The following is a 12,486-nucleotide window of genomic DNA, read 5'->3' as shown; positions in this document are numbered from 1 at the left end:
TCTACAATCAGGCAAGGTCTGGCAACAAGAGCACCACATCAGCATCCAGACGGGCCGGGAAGGTCAGGGTGAGCCCGATGGAACACTGCGATGAGGCTCGCGTCCAGAATGTCCCTGGCCGGAACCCAGGAACGTTCCTCCGGACGGTAACCTCCCAGTCCACGAGGTACTGGCGGCCCCGGCCCCGTCGTTGACAAGCCATGAGAGCCCTGACTGAGAAGGCTCCCTGTCGATGACCTGGGGGGAAGGCTAAGGAGTCGCTAGGGGGACTAGTGGGCTGGATCTGACCGGCTTGAGACGGCTGATGTGGAATGTGGGATGGACCTTCATAGATCTAGGCAGAGTGAGTCTGACAGACACAGGATTAACGATCTTCGAGATGGTAAATGGCCCAACGAATCTTTGTGCCAACTTACGTGACTCCGTCCTCAGCCGAAGGTCCTTGGTGGACAGCCACACCCGATCGCCTACCGCATACTCTGGCTCGGGAGAACGCTTACAATCTGCTGCCCCCTTGTACATGGCCTGAGCCTGCAGCTTCGCTTGCCGAGCCCCAAGCCAGGTTCGCCTACAGCGATGGAGGAAGGCGTGGACTGATGAAACCTGCACCTCCCGTTCTAGGTCTGGAAATACAGTAGCAGTGGCTGGAACCCAAAGGCACACTGGAAGGGCGTCAGTCCGGTGGTAGCACACAGCAGGGTGTTGTGTGCATACTCTACCCATATCAGTCTCCAGCTCTTGGTTGACCCTCTCTGTCTGACCATTAGTCTCCAGATGGTAACTAGACGAGAGGCTCACAGTGGCCTCCAGCAAGGCACAGAATTCCCGCCAGAAGTGTGAGACGAACTGGGGGCCTCGGTCGGACACCATGTCTATCGGGAACCCATTGAGCCTGAAGACGTAGTCTAATACGGCCTAGGCCGTCTGCCTGGCGCTGGGAAGTTTGGACATGGGTACAAAATGCGCAGGGGGACTGGAAGTGGACGAAGCAGACCCGCTGGAGGCTGATGAGATGGCTTGTGGACGGCACACAGGGGGCACACGCCACTACGTACTCCTTTACGTCTCGTTTGAACCTGGGCCACCAGAACCGGCCACCTACTATGAAGGCCGCTCGACCGCTCCCTGGATGGCCGCTGAAGGAAGAGGTATGCGCCCATTGAATGACCTTTCCAAGTAGACCTGGAGGGACGAACAGACGGTTGGGGGGACATGCTGGGAGCCTTGGCTGACCCTGGATAGCATCCTTCACCTGGGTCTCGATGGCCCAGGTCCCTGCGCCAACACGCAGCCGGGTGGAAGGATGGGTGCTGGTTCCGCCACGTCTACCTCTGTGTTATGCAGTCAGGACAGAGCGTCTGGTTTTGTGTTTCTGGAAACGGGGCGGTAGGAGAGATGGAAGTTGAAGCGGTTAAAAAACGGTGACCATCTGTCGTTCAGACGTTTTGCAGGTCTCAGATATTCTAGGTTTTTATGGTCGGTGTAGGCCATGAATGGCTGATCTGTCCCCTCCAACCAGTGCCGCCACTCCTGCAGGGCCGTTTTGACGGCTAATAACTTACGGTCCCCAATGTCAGAGTTCCTCTCCGCCTGCGATAATTTGCGGGACATAAACGTGCATGGGTACAACTTGCCGTCCTCCACGTCCCGCTGAGACACCACTGCACCCACACCGGACTGGGAGGCGTCCACCTCCACCACGAACTGACGGAAGGGATCCGGCATGACCCTGGGGGGAAGTAAGAGCGTGAGGTGAGGCAACAGTACTGAACCTACAGATGAACAGTTGATAGAAATTGGCAAACCCCAAGACCCATCGACATCAGGCTGTGGGCCAGGTCTCAACAGCTTGTGTCTTGGCCGGGTCCATTTGGATCTGCCCCTGCAATATTACGAAGCCGAGGAATGATACCGTTGTCACATGGAAATCGCATTTCTCAGCCTTGACGAATAGCTGATGTTCTAGGAGCCGCTGAAGCACCCGTTGCACATGGGCGCGATCGCTCCACTTCGCCAATTTATCTGGGGTTCGTGCCGGCGAAGCCAGGTGTTTCCACGGATTACTGGATTATGACTCTATATACTGCGGGAGACTGCGGCGTTGGCGGTACTGCCAAGGGCTGTGTGGGCACCCCCAACCACTCGCCAACGCACCATACATTAGGCTGGCATCTGCACCTGAATCTATCAGAATGGCAGGTTGGATTGACTGACGGCCGAACTGCAGCGTGACGAGCAGGAGCAAGCGAGCGGAGGCATTATCAAACACAGCTCAGCTCACCATTAGCCTCCGGCTTAATGGCGGGTCTGCCCTTTTAGCCTGCCGCGAAGTGGCCGGGTTGCCAGCAGTACAAGCAAAGACCAAGGCTTTGTCGTCGTATTTTTTCTTCGCCAGTCAGTCGAGCGCGACCCAGCTGCATCGGGTCCTCCGCCGACAACTGTGAGGCGGAAGCGGAAACAGTCGCGGTGCGCGGCTCCGGGGTCCGCTCGCGGGGCTCAGTGCGTTGCGTTCCCCTGTGTGGCACGCCTCTCGATCAAGCTCCCTCCGACTCCCAGTTCCGCGACTCCGCCAGCTGCTCCTGCTCACTGCTCCACAGTCGCCAGTTGATGCGGATGGCTAGCTCTATCAGTGCGTCTAACTCACTCGGGAGCTTTCTTGCCGCCAAGAAGTCCTTCACACGGCGGGGAAGACCTCGGAGGAAAACATCCCCCAGCGCGGTGGCGTCCCAGCCTGCTTTCACCGCTAACGTGCAGAACTTGATGGTGCTCCAGTGCCCCTGTCGATGTTTACCAGTCTCTGAGCCGCCTCTCACCCGGGGGTTACCTCCTGGAAAATCTGCTTGAGCGCTGTAGAGAAGCTGGCAAACGTACTCATACAAACAGACTTGTTCTGCCACTCAGCTGCTGCCCAGACCTCGGCAGCTCCCGAGAGGTGGGAAAACGCATACGCCACCTTGGGCCGCTCTGTCGGGAACCGTGGTGCGTGCAGTACAAAATGAATTTCACACTGGGTGAGGAACATCCTACAGTCACCTGATTCTCCGGAGAAGTGTTGCGGTGCTCCCAAGCTGATGTCCGGCGCGAGGGGGCGTGGCTTACGATTTTCACTTGAGCAGACGCCACCTGGCTCTGTCGCCGCTACTGGTGGAGTCGAGGTCGCGTGGATCTCCGCTAGACTCGTGACCAGCTGAGTGAGCTCCGCCACGGAGCTCTCTAGCCACGCAGCACAGCGGGTGAAGTCCTGGAGAGCGGCGTCGGTCTTTCTCCCCAGCCCCTTGAGATGTTGTTCCTGAGCCTGGAGAGCGGAGCGCACAGACTCGGTGCCGGCTGGGTCCATCTCTGGCTAGATTGTTCTGTCAGGAGGGCGGATGCACGGCGCAGGAAGCCAAGAGGTCGGTTTGATCGGGTTTTAATGGACTTACAGTACAGGTTTCCATGAAAACAGAGTTTACACTGGAAAACAAGCGAGGTGGTAAACAGGTGCAGGCAAGATCGGTAGTCAAAAAACAGGCTAGGTCGGAACCAAGAGATCTACGGCAACGGTACAAAAGGGCTAGGCTAAGACAAGGTTCACAATCAGGCAAGGTCTGGCAACAAGGTCTACACACGAGAATCACTGGAAAGAGGACATGCATCACTACAATCTGGCGGAGATCTGAGGTGAGTACTGGTGGTTAAATACCTGCACTGACTGTCTATTGCATACAGGTGATGTGAAAACGACCGGAAGTAAAACTAGCACATGACATGGGAGAACAACGAAAACCGGAAGTAGTGCAAAACAAAACAGGAAATGACAATGATGAGAATGTCCACACTTAAAATATGACACATGGAGAGCAGCCGTGACACAAACAGAGAGGAGCTCAGTGTCAGGGAACATGCATCTGTGGCAGCTTGTTTTCTGTTCTGGTTCTTAATATTGTGGTAGCAGCTCTTTATTTAATCCTGTAACAGGAAAAAAAATGTACCTTTGTGCTTTTCTTATCCAACACAGTCATCATGTGCTGGTTAGGTTCAACACTGAACTTAAACAAACAACTAATCTCTTCTTTCTGTTGTACCTCAAGTTTAGACATCTGATGTTCTGTTTGTCTGACTAATAGTTTATGATCTGTCTCTGTCTTTTACGCCCTGGACCCTGGTTTGCTCCTATCAGACTCCTCACCAGACCCAAGGCTGTAAAAACCAAGTGCATCTTGTCTTTGAAGCTTAGTGTTCATTCCTCTCTGACAAGCCAGTGATGCAGGTGTGAGAATGTAAAGATTCTCACACAAGCACACACGCACACACACAAACACACACACACACACACACACACACACACACACACACACACACACACACACACACACACACACACACACACACACACACACACACACACACACACACACACACACACACACACACAAACACACAGATGAGGCGGTACAAACAATCTGATTCGACCAAAGAGACGTTCCACACGGCCAGGGAAACGGACAAAAAGGCAGAGGCGACTTGAAGATTTTGGGATCTTTGCATCACACCTCCGTGGTGTACAGTATGTTCTGATCTTTGATTTCTTTTTTTAAATAAATGAAAAATTGCAGCACACCTGTCCTTTTTCTATATCCGAGCAGAACTCCATTACATAGAGAATAGAGTCAGTATAAACACGTGTGCTGCTGAGGACTAGGGTCGCTCAGCCTCCAAACCCCCACAGACATTCAGAGCTGAGAGGACTGCTCACCCGTCTGGATCGCCTCTGACGAGATCCAACAAGCTCAAATTCAAACTCAAATCGTGGATGAGAGACATTTCTTTCTGACCAAGGTTACAGATCTGAGCGCAGTCCACAGAGAGTAAGGAACAAGTGATTTGGAAGCTAGAGAACAATCAATAAATGAAACGTCAAGTGCGTAAAACATATGAAAGACAAAACATAGGATAATATAGATGAGCATTTTCCATCCATCCATTTTCATCCGCTTATCCGGGGCCGGGTCGCGGGGGCAGCAGTCTAAGCAGAGAGTTCCAGAGAGTTCCAGACTTCCCTCTCCCCGGACACTTCCTCCAGCTCTTTCGGTGGGACCCCAAGACGTTCCCAGGCCACCTTATCTCTAAGGGAGCGCCCAGCCACCCTGCGGAGGAAGCTCATTTCAGCCGCTTGTATCCGTGACCTTGCCCTTTCGGTCATGACCCAAAGCTCATGACCATAGGTGAGGGTAGGAACGTAGATTGACCGGTAAATTAAGAGCTTTGCCTTTCGGCTCAGCTCCCTCTTCACCACGACGGACCGATACACCGACCACATTACTGCAGCCGCCGCACCGATCCGTCTGTCAAACTCACGCTCCTTCCTTCCCTCACTCGTGAACAAGACCCCAAGATACTTAAACTCCTCCACTTGAGGCAGGAACTCTTCTCCAACCTGGAGAGAGCAAACCACCTTTTTCCGGTCGAGAACCATGGCCTCAGATTTGGAGGAACTGATTCTCATCCCAGCCGCTTCACACTCAGCTGCAAACCGCACCAGCGCACGCTGGAGGTCCTGGCCTGACGAAGCCAACAGGACAACATCATCTGCAAAAAGCAGTGATGCTATCCTGTGGTCCCCAAACCAGACCCCCTCCGGCCCCTGGCTGCGCCTAGAAATTCTGTCCATAAAAATAATGAACAGAACCGGTGACAAAGGGCAGCCCTGCCGAAGTCCAACATGCACCGGGAACAGGTCTGACTTATTGCTGGCAATGCGAACCAAGCTCCTGCTCCGGTTGTACAGAGCCCAAACAGCCCTTAGCAAAGGGCCCTGGACTCCATACTCCCGGAGCACCCCCCACAGGATGTCACGAGGGACGCGGTCGAATGCCTTCTCCAGATCCACAAAGCACATGTACAGATGGAGCGGCAAATTTTCGTTGCCTCGTTGCTGCAGGATTTCACACTGATCTTGTCATGACATTAGCATGACTTAGGTACCATTCCACCAAGCCCCCCTACACCAGTCATGACCCCCCACTGTGATGTACTTAATGCGTGGCTGCCTTGTTAACGCCCCCTAAACCTTTTTTAAGAAATTACCTGCAATTGCACATTCATGCACCAGGTGGAGCAGTGATGTGTAATGCAGGCACATAGGCAGATTGGAAGTGCATGAGGTTTGTGTACTATATATTATATATATAAAACAGAAATGAGCGTAGTTTATAACTGAACTTAAAGTTATTTATGTCTAAGCAAGAAGTAGAAAATTACAGCTGTTATGAATACAATGCCCTTAGTCAAACATTCAGTCAACATCCACATGGATATTTTATTTGTTTTAATTATACTGTATTGTATGTATTACTGTATTTAAAATGTTTAGCTCTAAATTTACTGGCATTTTTTTACAACTGACAAAGACCAAAAGCTTCCTCAGTCTGAGGGAAGTTCCATATTATTCTCCAGTTTGGCTTCACTTCACACTTGCAAAGAACTGGCTCGTTACGTGAACAAAAGACACAAAAGTGAGTAGGTGTGATGAACCCTCCCCCAAGAAGGACACCAGACTGAAAGAGTTGACATGACTCAACTTCAACACAACTTCACCTGAGCCATAAAAACCAGATATATTTGTAAAGTGCTTAAAAAGAAAATTCTTCATGGATCCATAACTTTAAAGGTTCCACTGAAATCAAGGCTCTGTTAACATAATGCTGTATGAAGGAATTTAGTTACTGGCCATACAGTACGTCTGCCTCAGAGGACCAACAGCCTGGTGGTTAAGGCACAGAAGCTCCCCGTTAGAGACTCCTGGTGTAAACTTGCCTCTGGTGTATTTTGTTTACCACACAAATTCAAGTGACACAAAATACAGAGATCTGCATACATATGTGTTATGAGTTATGCCAGCTGATATTCTTTCAGTTCCGTGTCATTTCAGTCACCTTTTACTGCCAAATGTCACTGCAATCGGCTGATTGTGACTGCTCAATCATTTTCAAGTTAACTTACAGACTTTTCTTAAAGCAGAAACATTACCAAAAGTGCAGGAACCTTCAGTCTGAGTAAAGTTAGGCACTATCCTCTATTTACAATAGGCTTCACTTCACACCTGTAAAGAACTGGCTCATCAGTTGAACAAAGGACTGTGAGAAGGTGTGAAGACCATGTCCCCCATGAAGGACATATAATGTAGAAGCTCCTTGAGAAACATTTCTGCTCTAAAAGAATGTAGTGACCCAACTTTCAGACAACTTGGTTTAGAAAATGGTCAAATGAACTGGACGTTTATAAAATCTGTAAGTAAAACTTGTTAAAAAGAAAGTGTTAAGTCTATGGCTTTAGGATATAAAAGTTTCTTATTTTAAACCACCAACTAACAAAAACAGTTTAATTAAAAACTGTGGGTGAGAGGTTGTGTGCTTTAACCACTAGGCTCTTATAAGTGATGGATGGATGAAGTAGTTCACAAATGTATCTGGTTACATCAGGTAACAGCACTGCAGGACTCTGGTGCTTTGGGGAGAAGGGGGTGGTGTGAAACCAGTCTAACTGGTGCTGTTGATGGTCGTTCTGTCTGAAAAGAGGCTCTCTATTGTTATGTTCATCTAAGCCTGATTAGAACATTGAAATGTTCTTTTTTTAATTTAAAACAGCTCCTGAAGCAGGCAGACTGACACACACTACATTCAAGGGAATAAGAATAATATATAGAATGAGAATTTATTAATTTCATTTGTGAAGTCCAACTCAACCTAATACAGCCAGTAACTGATAAACCTCCAGAAGGTAGTTTGGCAGCTGTGGCAGCGTGAGCTGCCGATGCTTATCTATGATTAAAAAAAAGTTAGTACAACATTCAATTCTGAAATGAATCTGAAACTTTTTAGTTGACTGTTTAGACAGACTATTGTCTGTCTGTCTGTTTGTCTGTCTGCCCTAGCAAACAGTGTAGAACTGACATTATCAGGTCTATGTCCTGTTCTCAGAACTGTGCCTATACTTGCTGTTTGACTCTAACTCTACGGGTCAGATACTAAAGCTCCACCTTTTGGTTTTACCCTGGAATTGCGTCTTTGGTGCTAAAATGGGGGTGGCCTCTTTAACATTTTTAACACCTTCCCCAGACAGACCAAGGGGGGGGGCTGCTGACAGTCGGCTGATGAGGGTGTGATAAGTGTGTGATCATCGTCAGAAAGGTGACTGACAGTCGACTGAAATCAGCGAAAATGAACCGCTCCATTTGTAGACTGGTTGGGCAAACTCCCACAAACCCTCAAGCACCCTGCTGAGGGTATAAAGCTGGTCCAGCGTTCCACGACCAGGCCGAAAACCACATTGTTCCTCCTGTATCCGAGGTTCGACTATCGGCCGAATTCTCCTCTCCAGTACCCTGGCATAGACTTTCCCAGGGAGACATAGAGTCCGAGTGGACCATGTTCTCCGTCTCCATTGTCAACGCGGCCGTTCAGAGCTGTGGACGCAGGGTCTCCGGTGCCTGTCGTGGTGGTAATCCCCGAACCCGGTGGTGGACGCCGGAAGTAAGGGACGCCATCAAGCTGAAGAAGGAGTCCTACCAGGTATGGTTGACCTGTGGGACTCCTGAGGCAGCTGATGGGTACCGGCAGGCCAAGCGTGCTGCAGCCCGTGCCGTTGCGGAGGCAAAAACTCGGGCTTGGGAGGAGTTCGGGGAGGCCATGGAGGAGGACTATCGCTCGGCCTCAAAGAGATTCTGGCAAACCGTCCGGCGCCTCAGGAGGGGGAAGCAGTTCTTTACCAACTCTGTTTTCAGTGGAGGTGGGGAGCTGTTGACCTCAACTGGGGATGTTATCGAACGGTGGAAGGAGTACTTTGAGGATCTCCTCAACCCCTCCGACATGCCTTCTGCTGAGGAAGCAGAGGCAGGGGACTCAGAGGCGGACTCGCCCATCACCCAGGCTGACGTCACCGAGGTAGTTGGTAAGCTCCTCAGTGGCAGAGCAGCGGGGGTGGATGAGATCCGTCCTGAGTACCTCAAGTCTCTGGATGTTGTGGGGCTGTCTTGGGTGACACGCCTCTGCAACATCGCGTGGAGGAGGGGGACAGTTCCTCTGGACTGGACAACCGGGGTGGTTGTCCCTCTTTACAAAAAGGGGGACAGGAGAGTGTGTTCCAACTATAGGGGGATCACACTTCTCAGCCTCCCTGGGAAAGTCTATGCCAGGGTACTGGAGAGGAGAATTCGGCCGATAGACGAGCATTTTGCCCGTGCTATTTCGGACTAAAAGGACACTGACGTGAGGACAGTCCTCCATCGTTCGGATCGCGCGCTATTAGCCGTCGGAAACGGTGTTGTTACATGAAGCGCCGTGCGCGCACCATTGTGCTCCTCCACAGACACCGTGGGAAGGAACTTCTGGAGTAACGCTGGAACGAGGACCCGGTCTCCACAGCCACGCCATCGCTGTTGCTCAACCTGCCTCATGCTCGGAGCTTCTCCTCGCGTTTGCCCTGTTTCACCAGGTAGAATCGTACAGTGAATTGAATTCCGTGTGTATGCTGAACGCGGTCCAGTATATAACTTACTTCTCTCTCTCCCTCCCGGTACTCAGTGACGCTACTACCTAGGACGAGTCACGCCCACGCACCGTTGTTGTTTCCTTTTCTGTAAATACAACACTTTGTGTGTGCATACTAGGTCTCTGATTCAGTTCTGTGGAACACTCCCTGGGGGTCCAGTTGCGCACTTTATTGTGCGCAGGGTAACATTTTCGTGACATTTTGATTACACATTAATCAAACAGTAAAAATAAAAATAATCAAACATTTAATTATGTATTAATAAAAGACCCTTTCAAATGAAACAATAAGTTTATTAACTCATCAAGATTAAAAAATACACCTTCACATAAAATGCAGGTAACTTAGGAACAAAAGGTTGGGAGCTGTTTTGGTGGGTACTTACTGTATACAAGAATAACCTCTGTATAAGCATGTGAAGAAAATAAGCCAATAATCATATTTGTATCTGTTATGGGAAAATTGTTTCTTCCTTATTCTATGCAGGTATTATATGATTTATGACTTATGTTTTGCAATTATTATCTTGTGTTTTGTCTTACTGTATGTATTTGACATTTCACCTAGACTGTTCAATGGTTGTCTCTGCCTGATAGACTCTGGACTCTAGCTCCCAAACCCAAGGTCATGGAGTTGTGTCTCTCTGTCTGTTGAGACTTACCGCTCCTTCCTCTCTGATAGTTAGACGTCAGCGATGCAGGTGTGAGAATGTAAATGTAACCCACACGTTCTCTTCCTCTGTCCACTACTGCCCCTGACCAGTGCTCTGCGTTGTGTTAGATGGTGTGAATGGGGGGAGGAGAGGAGCAGGTGGTGATGGTGGGAGAAAGAAGGGAGCGGACACAAGGTTCTGGATGCGGTTCAGACTCGGCCGTCGTTTATTTAGCCTGTGTTGCAGCGCAACGTAATATGATATAAACACACATAAATTTCCCATTAGACATTGGTACTCAGCATAACATATAAATAAAACCAAAACATAATAATCTCAACTTAAAGCTTGTACTCACAGATTAAATTAGCACTTTCAGTGAAGAAGTTAGACCAAAAATAATATTTCAAATCAATAACTTAACAGAAAACGGCTACACATGCCACATCCTCCGAATGTTATAAAAGTACAAAAACACAGACAACTGTCACTCAATTTTAACCAAAACTATAATATTGCACATTAGTTATTAATACACATAAACAAATAAGCCAGATGGGCGTTATTAGCATTGATATTCATGGATGCTTTGAGCAGCCATGCTCACTGCTTACCTGTGTTGCAGCGCAACGTAATATGAGCCAATATGGCAACCAGCGCGCAAATGGGAACAAAACTACAGCGTCCCGGGAGGGACAGGCCGAGAAACAAAACTTAAAATCTGCAGTGACATGGTGCAACAGCGTCATCTTTTGGCCGTTCGGGAACACTGCCCTACATCCACCCCTCCTTTAATTGATGGCGTCCCAGCCATCAGACAAAACCAAGGAAAATAAACAAAAACTGCCCAAAATAAATACAGTACCAAGAAAACAAGAGGCACTTACTGTAATACAACAGACATTTTTTTTCCTGTAACCCTGTTGTCCGTGCTACCATAGAAATGTTTGTTTCACTAAATATTCTCTGCTACCCTAATGTGTAACCTTTGACCTGCTGCCCTTTCTGCTCTGATTCTCTGCCATAATCTTCTCCCTCTTTGTATCTTCTGTTCATCACTCTCCCCCTGGATGACCTGAGACTCATAAGACAGTCTTTTTGGGGGGCGGCGAGTTCTGGCTGGCAGTTGTCCGGTTGCTCTGGGCCTCGTCTCCACATCCATTTGCACCCGTTCTGCCCCTTCTTCCATGTCCTCCGTGTCGGTGAGCCTGTTTGCGACATCCAGCGTCCCAGGTGAAGCACTCCCTCCACTTCCCAGTCCCCTCCTGAATCTCTCTCTGCATCAGCGTCCGTCTCCCTCGCACCGAGCTCTTCTTCACAGCCTCCTGCCTCACTGATCTGCTCCACTGGCAAGAACATGCATTGGGTCAAGAGGTTACGATGAAGCACCCGTTCAGTATCTCCATCTTCCATGCGTACAACATACACGGGAACATTTGGCTGCTTTTTGACCACAATGTACGGCCGGGGTTCCCACCTGTCTCCCAACTTCTGACGACCCTCCACATGACACACCTTGACCAGGACCCTATCCCCTGGGTTGAAAACGCGGCCTTTCGCCTTTTGGTCATAATATTTTTTCTGTTGGCCTTTAGCATGCCGAGACATCCTGTTGGCTTGGTCATAAGCCCGTGACAAACAGTCGTGCAGTGTCTGGACATAGTCACTATAGTCACCCTGCTGAGTTCTGGTTTCAAGTCCAAATGCTAGGTCAACTGGGAGTCTGGGATGTCTGCCAAACATTAGGAAGTATGGTGTGTATCCAGTTGAATCGTGCTGTGTGCAGTTGTATGCATGTGTCATGGCATCTAAATACTCACTCCAGCGATGTTTTTGGTGAGGCTCTAAGGTTCCCAACATGTTCAACAGCGTTCTGTTGAACCTCTCAGTGTTTCCATTTCCCTGTGGGTGGTAGGGGGTTGTGTGGGTCTTCGTGATGCCAGTACATTTGCACAGCTCCTTAACAACAGCACTTTCAAAGTTTCGCCCTTGGTCAGCACGTAGCTTTGCTGGAAAACCGAAGCGGGTGAAGAAGTTCTTCCACAGCACCTTAGCCACCGTACAGGCTTTTTGATCTTTTGTGGGATAGGCCTGTGCAAAGCGGGAGAAGTGGTCAGTGACAATGAGCACATTTTCAATGCCACCTTTAGACTTTTCAATGCTGAGAAAGTCCACACACACCAGCTCCATCGGTACCTCACTGTGGATGCTGACCAGAGGGGCTCTAAGGCCTGCAGTGGGGGTCTTTCTGAGGAAGCATCTCCGACACTTCTCACACCATGTTTTCACTTCCTTAGCCATTCCCG

The sequence above is a fragment of the Betta splendens genome, chromosome 1 (assembly GCF_900634795.4).
Source record: "Betta splendens chromosome 1, fBetSpl5.4, whole genome shotgun sequence".
NCBI classification, from domain to species: Eukaryota; Metazoa; Chordata; class Actinopteri; order Anabantiformes; family Osphronemidae; genus Betta; species Betta splendens.
Note: the sequence above shows the minus strand (reverse complement) of the source record.